Genomic DNA, 14,267 nt, shown 5'->3' on the forward strand with positions numbered 1-14,267 from the left:
GGCTTGCTCCCTGAGTGACGGCTCTGCCGGCCAATGGGCCCTCGAGCTGCGGAGGAAGGGCGGGCTGTGGCGGCGGCGGCGGGCTGTAGCGGCGGTTGGTCCCCGTGGTGGCAGTTGGTCCCTGTGGTGGCAGTTGGTCCCTGCGGTGGCGGTTGGGCCCTGCGGTGGCGACGGGTCTCTGTGTGCGGGGGGTGGTTATGGGCCCTTGTGGAGGCGACGCGGGGGGCTGTGGTGGTGGTGGGTCCCCGTGGTTGCGGGAGCCCCCGGGGAGGCAGCAGCCTCGGGTGGAGGGGCCGCGGTGGTGCCAGGCCCCTGTGGGGGGGGTCGGGGGGAGTTGTGGCGACGTTTGCCCCTGTGGAGGCAGCGCGGGGTCCTTCACCCGTTGGTCCCTGCCGCGAGCCTGGCACTGCCAGCGCTGTCTCTGCATCCTCCTTGCCTCACGTCCCCCATTTGAAATGGGCACGTTGGGTCGCACGGGGAGTGGGTAGGAGAGTTACGTGGGGGGCTTTAGATCTGTTTTGAGACAGACATCATCGTTAAGAAGGCTTTGCTATTTTAATAATATCTGCTCTAGCTGTAATACCTATTATACTCATAATAGTCGCAATTTAACAGTGTAAAAATAGTCAGAAAGCTGAGCAGCTGCTGCAGGGTGGGGGTAATGGAGTGGGCCATGGAAATTCCCCCAGGTCAAGGAAGGGGAATGACTGGACTCTGCAGAGAAGGCGGGTATCACATGTTGCTACCCATAAATAAAGAGAAAATCTGGGTGCCCTCATTTCAACATCCTTTTATTAGAAGAAACCATCTTATTTTAAGATAACCTCTGTGTTATGAAAAACATTGACATGAAAAGCTAGATATTCAATCCCTTTTCCCCACTAAAGACTTCATTTGACAACTGTAAGATGCAAATATGTACTATCTTTTCATAAATAACTTTAATTTTGTTCTTGCCGTTGGTGTAGGATAAAGCCTGGAACCAAAAGAATATGTGGTACCACATTTGCAGCTGTTAAGCAGAAGATTGAAACGCACCCGTTGTCCTGGGAGTATTGTGCACCAAACTGGGGAAAAATGCAAGTAGAGAGAATACAGGAGTTACCAATTTCGCACACCAACCATCTGAATTCCTCTTTAGCTTTAAGCCTCCATGAAAAAGTGGACTACACCAATAACTTACTATAAAAGTATCCTAATTCAAGATTCAGATTAAACTAGGTTAATCAAACAAACCACTAAAACCAAAAGGCAGAATGAAAAATTGATTCTGGAATTACGACTGCCACATCAGCTGCTATTTTGCATGGTGACATCAAGATAAGTCATACATAATTTCACCAGTCTTACAGGACAGTCTGAATGTTCAGGCTCTTTTGATTCCTGAAAGTGAAATACAACTAAATTAAGAACCACCTATAATCTCATTGGAAAGCATGCAGGGGATGAACCAAATAGATATTTCCACAAAGCAAACTGGAAATTAACTATTTTGTAATTCAGGGAAAAGTATAACTGTGAGAAAATAATAAAATCTACTTTAGGATGAAAACAGAATTGAAGAAAAAATTTGTAAAATCAGGTAGGCCATTTGCTATAGACACTTGTTTATTAATAAACAGAACATACTTCAACTTTTGGCTGGTTTACAGAATCCTCAAAAGTTTTGGACACTGATCGAAGTTTTGAAGTGTTGCTAATGGTTGCCTGTATTTATTTCCCTTGTCCTCTGCATAATATGGAAAATAAGAATGTTTTCAAACAGACGTTAGATGGAAAACCTACAGAAAACTGCAGGTCCTGTGCTCGTAGTGTCATCAGAAGCTGAATTCGGTTTGCGGTATGGCAGCACCAGCGACTGGGCTGTGTCCTCTCAGAACCGCGCTGCTGTCTAAGGTGCTGAACTTGGAGGGCTGCAGAGAGGTTCTGTGGCTCCCCCACCCCCCAGGAGGGGCAGTTTCCCTCTCACCCAGGTAAAAAGTAAAACCACAGTGAGGTGGAGGTGAAAAGCCTATAGTTCACTCTGATATGTTTTGACAAGGGCAAGCTAGATTAAACTGGGAATTACTTGCGGCCATTGGGCTCCTGGTTAATGTGTTTATGCCAATATAGAGGCATGACTTCTGAAGAGGGTACATCCGTATCTCAAGGCATAATTGTTTAATCATAGTTCACTGCATGCTAGAAACTCTGTGGGCTACTCTGGTGTATTTTGAGATAAAACATGTATGCAGGCTACACTACAAAGCTTCCTGGACAATATTTGTTTCTTTGAGCTGTGTTTTATCTACTGTTCTTGTAAAAGTTTTATCTTTTAAATGCGGGCTCATGCAGAGGGATGGCCACTCTGAGTCATTGGTCTTTACTGCTGTGTGCCCAATATGAAATCTAAAAAGGTAACACTTTGGAAAATGAGAACACAATCTCTGTGAAAATTTTGGTGTTTTGCCATTTTTATGCATGGAGAGAAGCTAGAGTTTGCAGGACATACTTAGTCATAAGAAACTGTCCAAGACAACAGATACGGATGAATTTAAAGAGGATGCTTTTTGCTTGCTTCCATGAGCAAGAAAGTTTAAGCTGTTTATCTTGAAGAAGTGATAATAAAGGTTCCTCTTGATTGTAAGTGTAGAAATGATGTGTACTGCAGTTCAGCTGTTCATAGAAATAATTCAATCCTGTCTCAGAATAATTAGCTGTGCTGAAGGATTTTCCTTGAAACTCATTTCAAATCCAAGACACATTAGCGCTGGGATTTGCTAACATCCTCCATTAAGGACTGCACAAGAGAAGAGTGAAAAAAAGCTGTTATAAAAAAGAATGAACTGATTGGTCTCTGAAAACTCCAAGCCTTGGAGATAGTGTTAGGAAGTGTCATGATGACGTGAAGGGTTTAGAGCCAATCAAATTGCGTGTGAAAAATCTTTGCAGAGCTGCTGCTTTAAAGGACAGGGTTGCCTAAAAAAATCAAGTATTCTTATCCTAGGGTAAAACATCTCAGGTTAGCAGACAATAAGTATAAAGCACATTTTTGTGTTATCTGATATCTTGCAAGTGGAGATCACATGTTCTTGACAAAGAATTCATAAGAAATGCTCACACATTGCATATCTGTATGCAATAAGTACTGTGATTTTGCAGTACATTAACATATTATAGAACTAATGTAATCAGTAAATTTATTATGCATATTTAATCACTTTACCTTTTTAGTTTTGTCACTTCACATCTGCATTTTAGCATCTATTTATTTTTTCTTTTTGGTTTAATAACTCTCCTGTAACTCTCATCGGTTTAAAAGTTCTTCTCTCTCTGTTTTTCCTTTTGTTTGCCTCTCTCCTAAAACAAATCTTCAAGTGAAAATCCCTTGGAGTTTTACCTAGCCTGACTGCTAGAAAATGGAAGAGCAGAGCTTATTTGTTTTAAAAAACCTATTTCCTTGTCAGAGTATACTGAGAAATTTTCAGTATCAAAGAATCTTGAAAGGGAAAATCTCTTAATGAAAAAAACAGCAAAAAGGTGGCAACAAAGCAAAAATTTTTGAAGGCTGTAAACTAGCCATTCCATTGCAGATGTTACACTTCTGCTCAGTCACCACAAGAGGGACACAGAAGGAAAGCTAACATAGCATTGGAAAAAAATCAAAAGAACAGCTTTATGCAGATTCATAGCAACATATATTTTCTGTTTGTTTGGAAGGATCTTCTGGGATCACAACATTTCGATAGCTTCCTTCATCCCAAATAATCTCTAAAAAGCTTCAGGGACTTTATAAAATGTGATAATAAGTATTAATAGCTAAAATGGATCTTTTCCCAGAACTTCATAATCTTTCCTGACCTTTTTCCTACTGGAATGTCTGTAGTAGTGTCGAGACAAGGAGTGGTTGGGCTGGCTGTATTTTTGTTCCATCAGTAGCTATTGGACCAACAAATATTGGAGCATTTAATAGGCACTGGACAAGAAGATTATGGAGCTATTTTTGTTTATTTGTATTTGATTTTCAGGAACTAATGGCTGATGATGCAAATATCATAAGAACAGATCTCATATAAATGCCTCCATGAATAAGAGGACTGTAAAAAAACCCGAAGTAGACGTTGAAAGGTTTATTGGACTCCTGTGGAATTAAAAAGCACAATCCTAATACGCACTAGATTGAAGGTAACACAGCATACGTGTTTAAGCACATGCAGTCTATGAATCCCAAATGTCAATAAAGCTTTATTTCCAGCCATGGTGAGACAAAGGCATCTGTAGCTGGGCATGCTGCTTTGTTTATGGGATCTGTACAGAGCCAATGATATATAAAGAAGAGTTCTGGGAGAAAGTGTTGCTTTCAGTAAGATGGAACTAAAGATTTTTTTTTTATTATTGTAACTTTACAGAGTTCAGTCCTTAATGTTTATGTTTCTGTGAGTGTTTTACTGTATCATTAAAAGACCTCTGTCAAGTGGCATTAGACTGAATGGTCATTTTTAGAAAGCCCTTTAATGCATGGAATGTTTTCATGAACTAAAAACACATCAGAGAAATATTATTGTGCAAATGTAAAAATTTCTCTAAGGTGTCAGAAATATGGGTGCAACAGTAAATGCAACTCAGCTTTGATTTCAGAAGTACCAGTAACGTAGCACAGAAAATTCACAGAGATAGGCCATCACTCATTATTAGGGGAATCTCAACTCTTTCATTCTTCAGCAAATTGCGTAATATTTCTGTCTTTCAATTGATTTACCTGCAGGTTCAGTTGCAGTGTGGCTTTAAAAAGTGTTCCCGAAGCCAGTCATGGATAAGTGGCTTAAAACAATGAAGGAGAAGGAAGAGAAGATCTTGAATTTCTTTTCAGTGATCTTGACTGGTTCTGCGTATAATACTGGAATGTGAAGGTACTCAGATATTAAGGTGATGAATGCCATAAAAAGATATAACTATAGCCGTACATGAAAGCCACTAAATGAAGCTAGTCATAAACTCAGTGCTACAAACCAATTTTCTTTTACTGTCTAAGCTAAGGGGATACTAAAAAGTAATAAACTGTTAAAAAGTAATTTCATATTAAAATATGAATTAAAAATATTTTGTTTCAGTATAGAATTTGAAATCCCCCCCCCAAATATAGTTAAATCCTTCATAGCTCTCACTCCTTGAAAATAGCTAAATGAGTATGAATGTCAGAAGACTGTGTTCATCCTAAACAGTGCCACATTAGTTCTTTGAATTCAGATTCTGTGTTAATGTAAGGGCAAAAACTTCTTAAGAACAGAACTTCTGGCTTTGTGCACAGTTTTTGTTAGCAAAAATACTAGATGAAGTGAGCTACTTCTCTATAACTCACCATAGGATTCATATTGGTAGCAAAAAGACATTTTTAAAATCCAAGAAAAAATTGCTGGAGTTGATGGATATATTCAAGAGGATACTTGAGAGTAACTGTTGCTTATTAAGACTTTCTTTTGTAGGAGTTCTGGAGGGATCAGACTTGTTAAAAATACTGTGTTTGTAAAGGGGCATCAACAGTTCTTTAAACAGGATTTCTTCAAAACAGCTGTTGTTTTATCTCAGCTTAAAAACAAATTTTGAAGCTCTTGATTGACTACAAAGACTGTACATCTTTATTTGTTTTAATTTCTGGCAGTTATCCTCGGCAGATGGAGAAACAGTGAGGTTATTTTGGTATAATGTAAAATCCAGTACTTCACGAACGGTTTTGATGTGTGTTTGAATTTTGTGGACTGGTGTGTCTCCTTCTGTTTTAGTGGGGAAAATGTAAGAGTGGTGAATTTTTAGGTTATCTCTGGTGTCTCATTTAAGTTTATAAATACTTTGAGTTTTAGCAACATGATTTCCAATGCAGTAACAACTTTCTTCCTTCTCAAAGCTCTACTGCCTTACAGATAGGTTTATTTAACTTTGGGGAACATAACTTGCACAGGGTTAAATGTGAGGCTATTTTTTGTAAATAGTATCTTAAAAGAACAAATTGTTTGAAAAGCAGTATTTTTTTGAGACCCAACTTGTCTTTTTCTTTGCTAGTTGTTTAAGTGAATAACATGGCTCCCTTCTCAACATATGTTCCAAGTGAATCCTTCCTCCTGCTGTGGGAGAAGTCTGTTAATTTGGCACTTGTCTTAGAAATGAAATAATGTAAGCAATCCAGTTATTAGCTGTGTTGCCTTCTGGGTTTTGCTGGTAGGTATCTAAAATTTTCTGAAGGTTATATATGTAAGAACATGTGTTAAACCATATAATGCGGCTATATGACTTAGTCGTTCAGATTCCTGTTGGACTAGACACATGCACCCAAGATAGTCCTTGTCCTGAAGTACCAACCATTTAATTTCCGGTCGCCAGCTCACAAGAATTATTTTCTCTGGCTTTTTCACAGACATGTCAGTTCCTTTTGATGTGAAATACAAAATCTACCAACTAGTCCTTGTCTTCCCATTGTATATATTCAAGGTTCAGAAAACACTAAATGTAAGATCTTCCATACTATAGTAAACGCTACAGGTAGGTAGGACTAATAATATTAGCAATTGTTTTTCCTCTCTCTCTTGCCTGAGAAAACGCAGATCTAGAATTGAGGGAGAGCAAATGTATTAGGTGACGCAGTAGCTTTGCCAGCATGGAAGCCTTCCCATTAGAAACCCTGTATTTCTGATGTCTTGGGGTGAGTGCAGGGCAAGAAGAGATTGGGTGCCTAAACCAGAGTGGTTTCAGGTTGGAGAGGTTTACTTGAAGTGGAAAGAATGTTTCCCTTGCAGAATGTTGTGGATTTGAGGAGGAACCAAGCCAGTACTGAACACAGGTCGTGAATGGTTACAGTGTAGCTGTGTAATGCCTTCCCAGTAATCATGAGTTCCTTGGGAATGTACCCAGGCCACTGGTGGAATTTCATCAAACGGAGCATATGAAAAGATCAAGAGGACAGCAGGGTCCCAGATTTTAACAGATTTTGAGATTCATAGTGTGTCAGCAGCTGCTACAAGTGTTATAATGGAAGTGCAGTCTGCTTTAATTCCTGCAAGGCCCGTGGCAAACCTATGAACCCGTTATGAAGTCTGGACACTGTGCAGCTGGGGCTGTGTATACTAAAAAGTGAATTATTGGGCTTGATTTATGATCAGACAAAAGTTTTCAAACTGCTTCTCCGTTCTGGTCTAGAAATCCCTGAGCCTTATGTCATACGGAAGAAACCAGAACACAGAATCCTTTTATGCAGTTGTTAGCAAATGTTATCAAGAAAATGAAATGTTGTTGAACTAGATCCTATGGCCTTGATTTCAGCTATAGTATGAAGGCAGAGTAAAGGTGCCATGGGAAACTTTCTGGCAAGTAAGTGGTGTGCCAGTCTTGGGCAAGATATTAACATTAGGCCACCTTCCTGGCAGCAGAGTAGTGAATGACTCTACTGGAAGAGATGATTGCAAAAAGGATCTGAAGAAGGTCTGCAGAACAATAATTCTAAATAGCACTTTAGTAATGATGTCATTTAAACAAAAAGAGTAATATTAAACATTGAGCAATGGACTTCTTTGGATCAAGAGCAACACAAGGCCACTAGCCAAGACGCAGAAGACATTCTACATCAGGAGAAGTTGCAGAGAGTAATAAAAGCTTGTGAAAAGTCCAAAGTATACAAGGTCAAGGATGAAAAACCGTATTAGAACAATTCTGAGGAGTGGCAGGGGAAATAAGCCATTATTTTCTATCAGTCTGAGGGCTTACTAGAAAACGGAGGGGAGGAAGATTATAATTCTGGTCAAATAGTGCATTCACTTATGATCAGTCCATGTGTCTTGAAGTCAGAAGCCAAATCTTGGGCTAGCTGGAACACTGGAACAACATGGATGGTTGCTGTGATCTCAGGCTGTTACTGAACTGTTCGCTCGGGGCTTAAATCAAAACCACTTGATAACCCTGCATCCACCCCCTCAGTCCTGTGGAAGCAGAAATGCTGAAGCAAAACATGGGGCATTATCCTTGTGGACTTGATAACCTGATGACCATCAGGAATCATCAAGAATATCATTTAAAAACTGTACTATTGTAGGTCTTTTTCATTATAGTATGACCCAGTTATGGAGCTACAAGTGGTCTGAATTGATGGATTACTCTCAGGCTGGGGGGGAGGGTGTCTGGCGATTAACCCTTTACTAGCAAGTACATATTGTTTTAAAGAAATTCTCACTGAATCCAGCTATGAATAGCTGAAGGCCTGATTGGCTTTGCAGGAGGCTGCACATGCCTCACTCCTTTTTCCTTTATATACCGTTCTTTCCATGTTCCACTAGAGGCCACCACAAACCTCATCTTAAAGAAAAAAAAAAAAAAAAAAAAGAGGGGGCACCTGCAGTACTAAATGGCCAAAGCTCCTGTTTCATAGGGAGATTTAGAAGTCGAACTTGGATCTCCCTAGAACAACGTTTCTTCCCGCTATGTGAGGAGTAACTCCCAGATGTGACTTGAAGCCAGCAAATGATCTCAGGCAGTGAGATCAGATTTTGCTGAGTATACAGGGTTAGACATGTTCATTACTCTTTCCAGAAGATCTCCTATCCAAGCCATGCACTGATATTTGATTTCCTTGGGAAATGTAGGCCTTCGCTCTAAGCTTTGCTGCATTCATATATAGAGACCCTCACTGTTTCAACATTGTCTCCTGCTTTACCAGTAGAAAGTTGCTTTTGTGGTTGCTATTTATTCACCTGAGGCGTGGGGTTCCTGGAATTGTGTGCACTTTCCTGGAAGAAGTGTTGAAGGGTGTAATGGCTTGTGCAGAGAGCATTCAAACACTGAAAAGATGTCAAGGAGAGGCAAGGCAGCTGGAGTTTAGGGAGAGCTCTCAGATTCCACTCTCATGATAGGTATTTCTCTGGCCGTTATTGTCTCAGGAACTCAATGTCGCTTACACCCAAAGTGTTTTGGCTTGAGTAAAGGTTAATGGAAGAAACTGACTGCTGTGCTAGCCAAAAGCAATTGGCCTTTGTTGAAGGAAGCATTGCAAAAATACAGAGGACCAAACTTCTAGTTTCCATGTGGAATTAAAATCAGAGTAATTCTGTGACGGTTGCAACTGGTCAGAATATGTGTCCTTGCGATCTTTGGATGGGAAGAGCAGTTTAAATGAAACAAGGACTTACTCTGAATCTTTACCCAGTCCATGACACTGAAAAATTTTGTGAAAAAGATTAGTTTTGCTTTTGTGGCTGTTTCTTCAGCTTTGGGTGGGGCCAGGAAAAGGAATTGCCAGAAATCTCCAGAGCCAGTTCATTCCTCTGAGATTTCTGGTCTGATATTTTCTTGAAAACTCAAGAGGTTTGGATCAGCCTCCAGACTCCATCTTTCTGGAGAACTTCCCACCACTTGTGAGCCTGTGTACATGCATGCCAATTTTCCATTTCTCTAGGGGGGAAAAAAAACCCATAGTCTGGATGATGTTGAATTTTCCTCCGAGTTTATAAATGATGTGCAAAGAAGCACAGATTTCAAATAAGGACATAATCTGTAATGTCTCAAAGGTTATGAAAATAAAATGTGCATGTGAAAAGAGATGTGCGATAAGATAAACTGACAGTATATTGTGCCAGGAAAAGCATGCATTTAGTAGCCAGTAGCTTCTTTGTTTCCACAGTCAGTGAAACAAGCAGTTGGTGGAACAAACAGTTTCACAAATGAAACTGCTTTAATATTAACAGGCCTTCTGAACTGATTCTTTTGACTTCTACCTGTTAATAACTTTCTGTTGGTCTGGGCTAGGTAGCACAGGCGTACCCCTCAGCATGGAGAAAGCTGCAACTCGGATAGCATTTTTGAGCGTTACCTGTCTGCTTTGAGGCCTCAGTGGGGGCCTTTTGCAGGAGAACAGCTGAGTATTTAATGTTGTTATCTAACCAAATGTGAATGAGTGCTCAGCTGCCTAGGTCTGTGCTCTCATTTCTGTTTGGAACCTCGTCTTTATATCAGATGAGATCTCTCTTTTGAGGGAGACAAAGTGCTCCTGCTTCTGAGGACGATAACTGTCCTTCCCCACCTCCAGAGCGTGGGCCTGTGAACATTTTTGTCTATTCTTTCCTATGACAGCTGCAATTATCTTTGACAGGATGCCTATGGAATGCCTCAGGCAAATACTGGAAGGGGGACAGCAGTGTGGAGGATATACTGTGATATAATGAGTTCTGTCTTGAAGGCACTGGGTTTATCATTCTCTGCTCATCCTTGAGTGGATGTCCTTTTGTGGTCAAGATTTTGGGGACAAGCAATGAAGGCCTGAAAAAGAGTTTCCAGGAAGGAAACACATTCTCATTTGCTCAAAATCTAACGAAAGCCACTGAGGAGTTGAAGTGGGGTATGAGCTTAAAATTTGGAGAGACAATGTTCTGCTCTACCGCCATCGTAAGAGGAAGAATGGTTTTTGTGGAATATTAAGGCTCTGCTAAAATAATAAACCTTTTTTTGATATTCAAGATTCTCATTTTACATATGGATAATAAGACAACTTTAGAGTACAGCCTTGACAACCTGTCAGCGCTTCATGTATGCCTCCATTCTTTGTGCCCTCCATGAATCTCCTAGTCATCTTGATTTCATAGCAACTGAAGAAAGCACCTACACCAGAAGAATTTTCATCGTAATTCCTGAAGGCTTTTTTCCCCCGCTTCCCTTGCATGAGAAAAAGTCATATTTCTGTATGCAAGTATTAAACTACTCATATTAAAACTGGATTTAAGTCTGTGGTGTCTTCCTCAAGTATGAAGTATTGCATCTAGTGATCAGCTTCTTTTTCCTCTTTCCCTCTCTCATCCAGTGTTTTGAAGAACTGAATTTGGAGAAAGCAATGGTTAGACTTCTGACCTATCTCTTTCAGCATCCCCTCAGCCAGTGATGATGTGAAGGAGATTAAGTTAATTCAATGTGATCTGTCCTTTCTTCTTTGTACAAGATAATTCTCATTTTCAGCACTGAAAAAGTGTACATCTCTTGCAACAGCTGACTGCAGTTTATACTTTTACAGAGACCTCAGCAGTGGTCTGTTGATCACCGGTGTCCTGAAAAGACCCAATTGCTTGGTGCTGGTTTTGCTTATTTCCAGCTGTTAAATCATAGTAGATATCTTCCTTCTGTTTTATGGTGGGGTTATTTTTAATGTAAGCAGTAGAGCTAATTGATATGGAGAGGTTATGTGAAAATGAGCAAATGGGAAGAAAAAATGGCTCCTGTTACAGTCAGTGAGAGTGGAAGTGTTAGGAGAACTATCGTTAATCTTGAATCAACACTTATTAAAAAGCTACAGCTTTTTGCTGCATGTGTCCAGGAGGCCTGAACTGCTTTGCTTAATATAGCTTCTGGCATGGAAAATTTCTTGATGTTCCCTTGAGATGTCCACAGAAAGGACAGCGTTGTGGTCTGTGTGAACATAGTTAATGGAACTACTGGTCCAACATGTTGGAAAAGGTAACTTACCACTTCATACTTCTGAGGTAGAATAAACTGTGAAATTCAGATTTTCTCTGTGGGTCTTTGGGATCTGACCATAGAAAGCACAGTGTTGTCTCCTGTGAATGGATGCTAACCATTCCTTGGCTGTCTCCATAAAAAGGGAGGTTTTCTCTGGAGTCCCAAGCCAAAATGTTTCCTTCTTTCTGCTGTTCTGCATTCTGTTATGTATTTGGCAGTGCTCTCTGTCCCAAAGGTGTCTATGTTCTGCTGGTATTAGGTATGAATAGATTGTCAGGTTCTTTGGGATCTTCCTTGCTGAAAGGCACTATGGAAACTTGATTTTTTTTGAAGTTGCATGGCAAAGGACTAATGGCATGTGCCAGCTTGCGGCTGGAAGGCAGTAATTTGAGGACAGCCAATACTGGTCTGTGTAATACTTGTATATATGGTACAGAAATAGTATAATTTATACACAGTATGTGCATTTATGTATAGCTACTGAACTAATCATGTGTAGACAGTTCCTGCAACGTATCAGAGTAGATATCCAGGGTCCCTCAAGTTCAGTATCCTGCCTATGAAGGGGTCAATACCAGATGTTTCTGCTGAGTTAATAAGTTTTGGTAAATGATCAAAAGCAAGTCAGTGCTCCCTAAGAGAGGTCCCTAGACCATTAAAAAGTGTACGTGCTGTCTGCCCACCTACATGTGTGATCTCAGAGCCCTGAGCACTTCCAGTCCCTTCTGTAATGAGACAATTCCTGTTTACACTGTTGCTGAAGACCCCTAGATTACACAATAGGAAGGTTTGACCACAGGGATGGATTATATACATCATTTAGGGGAAAAGAAAAGCCAGCCTATTTAGAACAGCTTTTGTTTTTAAGCTTTGCCATCCCTGAGAGTTTTGGGAAGTGACTTAGTACATACTGAGCAATGAGTGAAAGCAATCAGTAAAACTGTGTTATTGTCATTATGACTCTGGGAGATGTCTTTTAGTAGCAAAAAACCAAAAAGGAGACCACGGCCAAAGCAGTTTTACTGAAAAAAACCTGCATACTCCAAGCATTAATGATACTCCCAACAATAATTCCCAGCGAGACATGATGGCTTAACCATAGCATCAGTTTGCATCTCACTTGGTCAAAACAGCCTTCGGTCGTCTCCTTTTTTTCCAGTACAATTCAGTTAATTATTCCCAGTTCCCTCAATGAGTCTGAGCTCCCGCTGGCTCCTGAAGCAATAGTAGCTCATTGTTGCAAATGAGTTTAATCCAGTGTTAGAAGTCTTTATTGTCCCTAATAGAAAATGGCATGAATAGTAAAGGAAAAAATGTGAGATGTTTCCTGTAAGGCCCTTAACAACCCTCCTGGGTGTATGATTACAACATATGCTGGGGAATAGTTTTGAGCAGGGTGGCGGTGGGGAGTAGGAGCTCTGGCAGTATTTTACACCCCCATCTGTAAGCCTCATTACAGTGAGAGGAAGGGAAGGATGGGAGACAGCTCTTCTTGATCCGAAAATGCCACTGCTTTTCCTCCCCTTGGGCTTCTGATTTGTCTTAGTTTGTCTTTGGCAGCTTAAATGAGAGGCAAAGCAAAACTAAATGAGGGCTGATATGAAATTTTGGGGCTTATAAAATCTCTTTGATTGGCCTCCTGCCCTCCATTTTGTAAAGAGTGTTTTAGTTCCAGGTGTCTTAGTTTTCTTCAGACAGGATTACGTTGACACCATGTCTGAGGCATTTTGGAAAGTGTAGAATTATCAGTGTGAGACCCAGAAGTGCAGAACATTTGACAGTGATGTGATCTTTCCACAGACAACAAAGAAATTACAGTATCAAAATCCATCAAGCCACGGCAAAGTATTAGAATGTATTTTAAAGAAAGCAAAACATCCAGGGTGATCTTTTGTTTATCTTCAAATATATCAGATTTTCGTTCTGGGCAGAGAGAAACTCCAGGGCTCCAGAGAATAATCAGGGAGGAAATCCACTCCTTGCTTCCTTCTTGTGGTAGGTATGCTGTAAGGAGTGTGCTGAATCTGGTGCAGCTGAGAGAGGTTCCACATTAAACAAGTCAGCCCTGAGTGCACTAGTAGTCATTAATTGTCCTGGCCAGCCTCACCTGGGTCCTCTACTCCACATCCTCTGCCCTTTAGTTTGGCGCTACAGGTGGACTCAGGCCTAGGCCTAGGCCTTTAATCCTGGCCTGAGTTACTTGTAGTGTACATGTATGCTGCTCTGTCTCTGGTCTCATCTCCTGTTGTTCTTGACTATGTTCCCTGGATGGACCCTGGACCTGATTTGCCACCTCTCTTTTTCTGGATGGAACCTGTTATTGGTCCCCTGCTCTCTGCTCAAGTACTGTGTGGGACTGTGCCCTGGTGAGTGAGGCCACTGCCCTGCTATATTTTGGTCTCTCTTGGTTTCTGGCTTCTCTTCCCCTCATGGAGTAGCCCTGCTCTTGCTGTTCCATGACAAAATACAGGAGTTAGGATGTAGGTCTTTCTCTTTCATGCACTCAGTAGTGTTCTGGGCTTCAGTAGCCACTCTAGGTTAGCCTCCTTCTTGCTTTCTGCTGCCCTTTGTGTCCTTGAAGTTCAGTATCATGTCTCTGATGAAACTGAATGGTTGTTTTTGGTGCTATTCACTTATGCAGTTTTTTATTTGTTGAAGGACTAGTTGTTTGATATTTTTTCCTCTTGCAAAAGTAGAACTTTTCTTGTTGATGCTCCTCAAAGTTTCTACATTGTTGTGTGTCATTCTCTCAGCTGATGAGGGCAGAATATGCCACTTCCAGGAAGGTCAGAAAATTACAATGGTAA

General features: G+C 40.7%; 1 protein-coding gene across 5 annotated transcripts in view; it reads left to right on the forward strand.

Annotated features, from left to right (window-relative positions):
* Positions 1-14,267, forward strand: part of COMP (cartilage oligomeric matrix protein) — a 37,529-nt gene that overhangs the window by 715 nt on the left and 22,547 nt on the right. For 2 of the 5 annotated variants that reach the window (XM_064497294.1, XM_064497290.1), the window contains exons 2-3: positions 969-4,164; positions 4,745-4,889. The gene's annotated coding sequence lies outside the window, so the exon portion shown is untranslated. Of the gene's footprint in view, positions 1-35; positions 95-968; positions 4,165-4,744; positions 4,890-14,267 lie in introns of those variants that run through there. The other 3 variants (XM_064497291.1, XM_064497292.1, XM_026115315.2) reach the window with 3 other exon arrangements.

The sequence above is a fragment of the Dromaius novaehollandiae genome, chromosome 25 (assembly GCF_036370855.1).
Source record: "Dromaius novaehollandiae isolate bDroNov1 chromosome 25, bDroNov1.hap1, whole genome shotgun sequence".
Classification (NCBI taxonomy): Eukaryota; Metazoa; Chordata; class Aves; order Casuariiformes; family Dromaiidae; genus Dromaius; species Dromaius novaehollandiae.